This window comes from Malaclemys terrapin, chromosome 20, assembly GCF_027887155.1.
Source record: "Malaclemys terrapin pileata isolate rMalTer1 chromosome 20, rMalTer1.hap1, whole genome shotgun sequence".
Taxonomy (NCBI): domain Eukaryota; kingdom Metazoa; phylum Chordata; order Testudines; family Emydidae; genus Malaclemys; species Malaclemys terrapin.
The window spans coordinates 489,970-499,784 of NC_071524.1; the positions used below are offsets into that span (position 1 = coordinate 489,970).

Consider the following 9,815-nt stretch of genomic DNA (forward strand, 5'->3'; position numbering starts at 1 on the left):
CGTGCGCGCTGCCCTCCCCGCGGAGCCTCCTGCCCCCCGGCCCGCCACGGGCATATGCGGGGGTAGCGTGGAGTGGGCAGGGGCCGGGTGGGCGGCGCAGGCCGAATCCCCGCTGCTGCCAGGGAGCCCCGCGCCTCTCTCTCCCACTCACGGCTGTGGCTCCTTCCCGCCGGGACGCGCTTCCCGCCGCCCCGGCCACATGCGGCGTGCCTAGTCTCCCTCCTGCTGGGAAGGAGCCACTGGACGCGCGCCACATGTGCCCGGGGCGGGCCTGGGGGCACATCCCGCCTGGAAGGAGCTGCAGCTGTGAGCGGGAGGGAGAGGCGCGGGGCTCCCCGGCAGCAGTGGGGATTCGGCCCCCGCCCCCATGCCGCCCACTTGGCCCCTGCCCGGACCCACCACGCTGCCCCGCGGGCTGCAGGGCTGGAGCAGCCTCCAGGCTGTGCTCCTGGCCCCCATGTGCAGCAGCCCGGGGGCTGGTCAGGAGCCCTCTGGCACGGCACTCAGAGCTGAGCCCCCCCATCTCCTTCCTTTACCAGCCCCCCTTTGCCTGCCCACCCGGTGCCCGGAGCTGACTCATTAGCTCCAGGCACCGCCACCACCTCCTCCCTCCAGGCTTGTGCTGCTATGCTGCAAGCCTGGGAGGGAGGAGGAATGCTGCGTGGCTGGGTCAGAGGTAGGACCAGGACAGAGATTTGGGGAGGGAGCCAATGGGGGAAGGAGGAAATAGAGCTGGGGCAGGGGTGTATGAGCACCAGAGGGGATGGCAAAATTTCTTTTTTATCCAGTGTCCTAACAAAACATTGGTCAGGACCCAGAACAAAAAAACAAAAATCAGGCTGTCTGGTCACCCTACCCTTGTCTAGCGAGTGCTACTTAGTTACTGGTGAGTCCCTCTGTCATACAACAGTTCCACTGGCCTTGATTCACAGAATCAGGGTAACAAAACTTTATTCTTCCTGTCCCAATAACAGAGAAACTGGGGATCCCACACCAGCCAAAGTAACCACTTTGAGTTGCTGTTGTCCCAGGCCAGGCGAGTGGGTGTGTCTATGCAAACAAGATCAGCCCCTGGAGTTCTTTTCCACACTCGCCATCATTCCCCACCAGATGTCAGGGTAGAGCTCATCCTGACTCTGCTTACACACACATTCCCGGCACGGGCACAGAGGGGCTGTGGGGTGCCCAGGTGGGGCTGGTTTGTGGGTCTGTGTTTATTACAAATCTGGAGATTAACAGGATGCAAAATAACATAAACAGCCACCTCAGCACATCCCCTCCCAGTGCTGAGCCCCCCCACACCGGCCCCTACATGTGGGGCTGGGCTGGGCAGGGCAGGGGGACAACAGCTCGATGGGACAGGGCTGCAGCGGGGGAAGGGAAGCATTCCCCCTAAATCTTCCCTGGAAGCAGAGTTCTCTGGGGCTGGGGCTGCAGGGGGGTGAGTCAGTCGCCCCCTGGGGGCCGGTGCCCCATGGCTGTGGATGGCCCTCACTGTGGGGGCCCCCGGTTCATGTTGATTGGGGCATACAGGCTGGGCTGGACAGGCTCGGGGGTGGGGGACGGACCCCCCCTCTTTGTGTGCAGCGCCTGGATGTCCAGCTCGGCATAGGTGAGTCCATCGGCGCCGGGGTCGGGCTCCTGGGGGTGGGAGGGGAGAGAGTCACTGGGGTGTGTGTGTGAATCCACCAACACACACAGAGCACAGGGTACACACAGACACACACACTTGGCAATCCCATAAGCCCACCCCTTTCCCAGCAGCCCAACCCCCACTCCAAACCACTGAGTGTGCCAGGAAAGGCGGGGTGGTGGTGAGGGGTCTGCTGGGGCCCATGTGGGTCAGGGTTGGGGGTCAGGCCCCATGGGGGAAAAGGGGAGACTTACCAGGGTCTGCGGCTCTTTCCCTTCATCGATGGAGGTGTCTGCAGAACAGAGACACCTGCTGAGCTGCACCCCCGGCCGGCCCCGAGCAGAACCCCACACCCAGCTCCGACCCCTCTGTCCAGCCAGGGGCTCAGAGCCTGGCACAGCCACCCCTCGCCCGCCCCACAGCATGGGCCAGGGTCATTAGCCCTGTGTTACAGAGAGGTAAACTGAGGCACAAAGATGTCTAGGGAGTTACAGCCGGGGGGGGGGCTGGGAGTCCGAACACCTGTGTTCTCGCCCTGGCTCGGGAGGAGAGTGGGGTCTAGACTAGTGGTTAGAGCAGGGGGCTGGGAGCCAGGAGTGGGTGGGGAACTAGAGCGGGAAGGGAGGGTGGCCCCAGGGAGCTCCTGGGAGTCCAACACTCTCAGCTGACACCAGCTACCTTTGGGACCCTCTCCCTAGTCCCGCCCAGCAGCAGCTGTAAATCAGGCCCCGCCCCATATGGGTGGGGCCCCCACAAGCCCCGCCCCTTCCCAGGGGTCCTGCCCCACCCTGGTACCCCCTTGGGTGTGTTACTCACAGGTGGGGTCTTGCTGAGCTGGCGCCTTTAATGCCCCCATAGGGCTGGTGCTAAAAGAGAAAATCCCCTTGTAAATGTCATATCCCCCCACCCACAGGAGAGATTCCCCAACACACCCGGAGAGCCCCCCATCCTGCCTCACATTGAATCCAGTTCCCTGAGCCTCCTGCCCCAACCACCAGACCCCACCCCACCCCGCTCTAACCACTAGCCCCCACTCTGCTCCCAGAGGCAGAAATAGAACCCAGGACTTCTGGTCACCCCTCCCCCCCCACCTCCCTGCTCTAACCACTACACTCCACTCCCCTCCCGGAGCTGGGAGAGAGCCCAGCAGTCCTGTGACCCAGGCAGGTCGAGCGGGAGGGGGAGGAGCCGGGTTCCTACCTGCTCGGTCTCGGTGCGGTTCCTTTTCCTGCAGAGGGACACAAACCAGAATCCCCCATGAGCCGATCGGGATCCCCCGGTCCCAGCGCCCGGCCACTCACCCCCACAGGGCAGCAGAGATGGGGGAGTCTGGGGGGCTCCCCTCTCTGCTGGTGCTGAGCCTGGATCCCTGCTGGGGTGGGACGGGCTGGGGGCAGCACAACACCATACCATGTACCGGGGGGAGGGGCAGATTAAGTCGGGGGCTTTTCCTGTCCCCAAACCTCCCTCGTTAGTGACTCGTTATAATGAACCTGATCCACAGGCCAGTGGCTCCTCTGTCACCCCAGGTACCCCAGAAGCACGGTGCTGGCATCTTGTTATAGAGGGACCCTTAGCCCGGCACTGAGATGCGGCCACCTCTGGGGCGGCACAGCTGTGTGTGTACAGGGATTTCACATGTAACAGCGCCCTCTGCTGAGCCCCCCGCTCCTTGGCTTTCCCGGTACAGTCCCGCATCCAAGCCGTGACCCCATCCCGCCCTGCTTAGGGGCAGGTTTAACTCTTCCCTCGCTGGGCGGGGCACTCACTGGCTCGGGCTTTTCTGAAGCAGATGAAGGCCACGAGGAGGAGGAGGGCGGCTGCCGCGCTCGCCCCAGTGATGATGGGCCAAGTCATCAAGTCTATTCCTGTGGGAATAGAACCAGCATCCATCAGGGCCGGGGGATGGGCTGAAACAGCAACTCAGCAGTCGCCCCACCCCGCAACGCAGCATCGATTGTCATTCTGTGTGGGGGGAGGGAGATTTTTGTGGCTGGGGCAGGTGCCGGCTGGGCATCCCCTGGGCCCCGACTCCTCTGTGCGTCACCAGAACAGGGGCAGCCCAGGGCAGCATCCCCTGGCAAACCGCCCCTGCTCTGCAGCTCCCCATAGGGGCAGGGATCTCCCCTCCCTCAGCCCTGAATCTCCAGTGGCTGCTTCCCGGCTGGATGTCCCCAACTCTGGGCCCAGGGCAGAGCCTGGCTCTGAGCATGCCATCAGCGTGGAGTCCCCCCGAGGATGTGGCTGGGTGTGGGGCTGGGAGCGGGGACACCGAGCCGGGCCCCTCACCTGCTACCACCAGCTGCACGGGGTCGCTGGGCTGCGAGGAGATGAAGGGCTCTGATTGGAGCCGGTAGCTGCAGCTGTAGCTCCCTCCGTGCTGCCGGCCCACGGTGGGGATGCGGAACTCGGCCCCGGCCCCAGCAGGGTCCATGTGTCGCTGCGGGTTCAGGTCTCCAGCCTTGTGCAGGAAGAACCTCACGTCCCGGCGCTGCCCCTGACACCGGATGGTGACGTCCGCCCCTGGGGTGTTGACCCCAGTGGGGCTCAGCGAGATGGAGGGTTTGGGTAAGCTGGGATCTGCGCACAGGAGACAGGCTGTGAGAGCCAGACCCGGGCACCCACCGAGCCCCGGCCACCCTGGCCGGCCCCAGCCATAGGCAGATCCTGGGGGTGCCAGGCAGATTCTCTCCCAGATCCCACAGTTCCCCCTGACCCAGAAACCTGACCCTGCGAGCTGGACTCCCAGCCCCACAGACACCGAGCTGCGGCTCCCTAGTGCTTGGGCTCCTCATATGCCCGTGTGTGGCCCCAGCCTCCTTCCCGGGGTCCGGCCTGCCCTGGGGGCACGTGGGCATAGCCAGGCTAACTGCAGCAGCACAGGCTGGCCGGCTGAGGAGAAGCTGCCCAGGGCGCCGGGTGCACACGTGAGCGGCTAGTCCTGCCCGGCCATGGCTCCATTGCTATTTTCAGCTCCATCAGAGCTAGCCCGGGTGCCGCACGCCGGCCCCCAGCTGCAGGGCAGACACCCAACAACAGCCCACAGTTCTGGGGTGACCCCGGGGTGACGGCTCCCTGCCTCTGGCCCAGCCACAATCAGGGTCAGGCTCGTCTGGGCAGAGGACAGAACTTCCTCCGGGGCCGGGCCCCGGCTGCAGAACGAGCTCCCCCAGCAGCCAACGGCCCCACAAACCTCCCAACCTCTTGCTCCAAGGCCAGGTGCCCTCCCCCAGCAGGCCTGCTCCATTATCGACCCTGGGGCAGCGCGGCCATTGACCCCCGAAACCGCACCAGACCAGACCCTCCGCTGTGGGCACAGACCTCCCCCAGGGAGAGGACGAAAGACAACGACCCGACCGTGACAGACGGGGCCACGTCGCTTAATGCTCGACTGGCAGGCGCCCGACACCGCGGTGACCAGGGCAGCGTCAGACCATGTGCAGGGTAGAAGGCTGCTACCCCCTGGCTGGGACCCCCCCAGTGACTCCGTACCCGCTCCCCGGCCAGACGTCCCTTCTGCTGGGCCCAGGGCTCAGGGCAAAGCCTGGCTCTGAGCATCCCATCAGTGCAGAGACCCCCGGAGGATCCGGCTGGGTGTGGGGCTGGGAGCGGGGACACCGAGCCAGGACCCTCACCTGCTACCACCAGCTGCAGGGAGTCGCTGGGCTCTGAGGAGACGAAGGGCTCTGATCGGGGCCGGTAGCTGCAGCTGTAGCTCCCTCCGTGCTGCCGGCCCAGGGTGGGGATGCGGAACTCGGCCCCATCCCCAGCAGGGTCCATGTGTCGCGGCGGGTTCTGGTCTCCAGTCTTGTGCAGGAAGAACCTCACGTCCCGGCGCTGCCCCTGACACCGGATGGTGACCCCAGTGGGGCTCAGCGAGATGGAGGGTCTGGGTAAGTTGGGATCTGCGCACAGGAGACAGGTTGTGAGAGCCAGACCCGGGCACCCCCCCAGCCCCGGCCTTCCCGGCCAGTCCCAGCCACAGGCAGATCCTGGGGGTGCCAGGCAGATTCTCTCCCAGATCCCACAGTTCCCCCTGACCCAGAAACCTGACCCTGCGAGCTGGACTCCCAGCCCCACCGACACCGAGCTGCGGCTCCCTAGTGCTTGGGCTCCTCATATGCCCGTGTGTGGCCCCTGCCTCATTCCCAGGGTCCAGCCTGCCCTGGGGGCACGTGGGCATAGCCAGGCTAACTGCAGCAGTACAGGCTGGCCGGCTGAGGAGAAGCTGCCCAGGGCACCGGGTGCACACGCGAGCGGCTAGTCCTGCCCGCCCACGGCTCCATTGCTATTTTCAGCTCCATCGGAGCTGGCCCGGGTGCCGCACGCCGGCCCCCAGCTGCAGGGCAGACACCCGACAACAGCCCCCAGCTCTGGGGGAACCCCGGGGTGACGGCTCCCTGCCTCCATCCCGGCCACAATCAGGGTCAGGCTCGTCTGGGCAGGGAACAGAACTTCCTCCGGGGCCGGGCCCAGGCTGCAGAATGAGCTCCCCCAGCAGCCAAGGGCCCCCCAAACCTCCTCACCTCCGGCTCAAAGGCCAGCGCCCTGCCCCGGCCGGCCTGCTCCGTTATCGACCCGGGGCAGCGCGGCCATTGACCCCCCAAACCGCCCCAGACCAGACCCTCTGCGGTGGGCACAGACCTCTCCCAGGGAGAGGACGAGGGAGAATGACCCGACCGTGACAGACGGGGCCACGTCGCTTAATGCTCGACTGGCAGGCGCCCGACACCGCGGTGACCAGGGCAGTGTCAGACCATGTGCAGGGTAGGAGGCTGCGCCCCCATGGCTGGGACCCCCCCAGTGACTCCGTTCCCGCTCCCCGGTCAGACGTCCCCACTGCTGGGCTCAGGACTCAGGGCAGAGCTGGCTATGAGTGGCCCATCGGGGCTAAGCCCCCACGAGTATCTGGCTAGGGGTGGGGCCAGGAGCAGGGACACTGAGCCGGGCCCCTCACCTGCTCCCACCAGCTCCACGGGGTCGCTGGGCTCCGACCAGGTGTGGGGATCCGAGTCGGGGGGATAATAGCAGGTGTAGCTGCCTCCGTCTGACCGGCTCACTTTGGGGATAGGAAATTTGACCCCAGTCGAGTCCCTGCCCCGCACTGCTGCGTTCCTGCCCCAGCCTTGTACAGAACAAACTCCAGACTCCGGCGCTGAACCCGACACCGGACGGTCGCGGCTCCCCCCAGGACAACCCCCACCGGGTGGGGCTGAGGGAGATGGAGGGTTTGGGGGAGCTGAGCTCTGCAGTGGGAGGGAGACGGGGCGTGAGAGAGACCCCGGCACGGCCACTGCGCCCCATCCCCGGCATGGAGTGTCAGCAACGGGGCACAGACAGGGTCAGGGTCTCCCCTGGGATCCAGGGCACCAAGGCACCAGCCCAAGATCTCCCCCACACACCCAACATTCACTGGCTGGGTGTGGGGCTGGGAGCCGAGGTGCTGGGCTGGGCCCCTCACCTGCTACAATGATCTGCACAGGGTCGCTGCGCTCCGAGTAGGCAGCTGGTCCTGTTCTGTGGCTATAACAACAGGTGTAGCTGCCACCGTGTTCCCGTCTGGCGCTGGTGATGGGAAATTCAGCCTCAGAGCCAGCAGAGTCTGTGTAATTCAGATAGTTCCCATCTCCAGCCTTGTAGAAGAGGAACCTCATGCCCAGGCGCTGATTCCGGCACCGGATGGTGACATTTCCCCCCACGGGGATCACCCCACCGGGGCTGACGGAGATGGAGGGTTTGGGGTAGGACCCCTCTGGATGCACAAACAGGCAGTAAGTGGGGGTCTGATTCAATCATCTGCCAATCTGTCGCTCCAGCGTTTTACCCCCTGCCCGTCCCTGGGGAGACACATCAGGGTGGAAAGGAGATTTCCAGTCTCTGTTTCCTTTAGTTATGCAGGGTCAATTCCGCCCTGCCCCTGCTGCAGTCAGGGGTGACTCCGGATTGACCCCAGGGACTGAGACCAGAGTCACCCTCTTTCTTTTTTTTAACATTGTAGCCGAGCTGCAGCTCTGCTGGAGTTGGGCTGAACGTGGATTATTCTTTAAAATATTCTAAAAACCACATTTACCCCAATTGTCTGGCAATGTGCTGTATGCACAGGAGTGCGGGGTGGGGTTCGCGGGACAAATCTGAGTCCTTTGAGCAAGAGGCTCCCAGGAGAGGGCCCCCCAAAAAAACATGTGTTTGCAAAATCCCCCCGTCATTCTAACGTTTTCCCGCCCACCTCTGGGGCTCAAACTCTGGCTCTGCTCCACCCCAAACCACTCTCAGCCGCTGGGGATTTAGCTCCACTCTGCACGGTGCCGGCGGGCACAGTTCGGGGGCGCTGCGGGGTGGCTGGTGCCTTCACTCTGTATTTCCTGGGGGCAGAGCTTTGAGTGCAGGTGAATTCACCCTGTGTGGTGCCCGTCCCTGTAATGAGTGGGGCGAGGTCTCAGTCCCCACTTCTGGGTGTGGAGAGGAGCAAAAGTCTGACAGGATCATCCCTTTGGGGGATCTGTGTCCCTCACCCCGCACCCACGTCCCTTGTCCTTAATGTGGAAATTCCCCCAGCTGCCCCACTGCCCACAGATACTCACGTCCCGACACCCCGCTCCGCCCGACCAGCCAGCAGCCTGGAAAGGAGACGCATTGTTAGAGACCAGATCCCAGAGCAACTGGATCCTACACCGTGGTCTCAGATCCCGCCAATGGACCCTGGCTGTCTCTGATACTCACCGAGGAGGAGGACGTTGAGAGCAGACACCATGACGGGGCAGTGGGGGGCCCCCTCAGCGCTTCCTCCAACATCCCGGTCTCCAGCTCCACCCAGCCTGAGGCCCGAGTGCGAGCGGAATGAGGAACTGCGCCGGGGGCTGCAGCCCCAGGAAGCCCATGCTGCGCTCGGCCTCTTTCTTCCCCATCAGCTGGTTTCTCTGCAATCTCCAGGCCAAATCTAACACTGTCTGAGCAAAGCCAGATCCCTGCAATGCCCAGCAAACCACATCCCCTCCTGCAGCTGCGTATTCCCCCCACCCCCGATCACCTCCCAGCCCCACCTGGGAGCTGACCAGTCCAGAGACCAGCTGGGAACGGGGGAATCTCAGGACGTGTCAAGAGCTGCCCAGGCTGCCCTGACCTTTTCCAACAAACTCACCTAGCATCCCTGGAGCTGCAGATCAGAGCAGAGGAGGGATTCCCCCCCCCCGACACACACACAGTGCCCCCCACGGATTGACCCTGGAGCGGGGCAGAGATTCCTTCCTGACCCAGCTGGGCCTAGCACCCGCCCTGGAGCATGAGGGTGGAGAGACCTGGCCAACCTCCTTCCCAGGTAGTGTCACTGCAGATGGTGTTCTTAGCCAAGTGGCGTGAGACAGAGACGGGACAGAGGGGTGTGGGACTGGGGGGGGGGTTTCTGGCCCCTGTGAGGTGAGGAGAGGGGAGGGATAAATTTACATCCTAAATTGCTAAAGCAGCAGCCGAAAAATCCATGAGAAGGGGAAGTGTCTCCAGAGCCAGCGCTCGCTTCCTGTTTCTGCTACTGCCAGTGAAACTCAACGTAAACCTGATTCCCCGGCAGTGAGCCTGTAATATACCCCGGCTCTGGGAGGGGACTGGGGTGTAGTAGTTAGAGCAGGAGGGCCCACTGCCCCCTCCCCCCCAGGAGCAATCCCATCTCCCCCAGGTGTGACACACACTCCCAGCGCAGGGAGAGGAGGGCTGGGAGCTGCCCAGCGGGGCTGGTTTCTGGTTCTGTGTTTATTACAAATCTGGAGATTAACAGGATGTAAAATCACATAAAAGCTGCGTCAATGTGTCCCCTCCCCCTCCCGGTGATGAGCCCCCCGCAACTCCCCAAATGTTGGTGTGGGCGGGGCAGGGGGACAGCAGCTCGATGGGATGGGGCTGCAGGGGGGGCAGGGCAGCGTCCCCCCTAAATCTTCCCTAGAAGCAGAGTTCTCTGGGGCTGGCCCTGCAGGTGGGTGAGTCTGTTGCCCCCTGGGGGTCGGTGCCCCATGGCTGTGGGGGGCTCTCACTGCGGGGCCCCCCGGCTCACGTTGATCGCGGCATACACGCTGGGCTGGGCGGGCTCGGGGGCAGGGCCTGGGCCCCACCACTTGGCCTGCAGTGCCTGGCCGTCCAGCTCTGCGTAGGTGAGTCTGGTGCCGGGCTCCTGAGGGTAGGAGGGGAGAGAGTC

At 64.0% G+C, this 9,815-nt stretch overlaps 1 pseudogene; it reads right to left on the reverse strand.

Moving 5' to 3' along the window:
* Nucleotides 1–319: 319 nt before the first annotated feature.
* On the reverse strand, nt 320–8,535 carry LOC128826723 (immunoglobulin superfamily member 1-like; annotated as a pseudogene).
* Between the last annotated feature and the right edge of the window lie 1,280 nt (nt 8,536–9,815).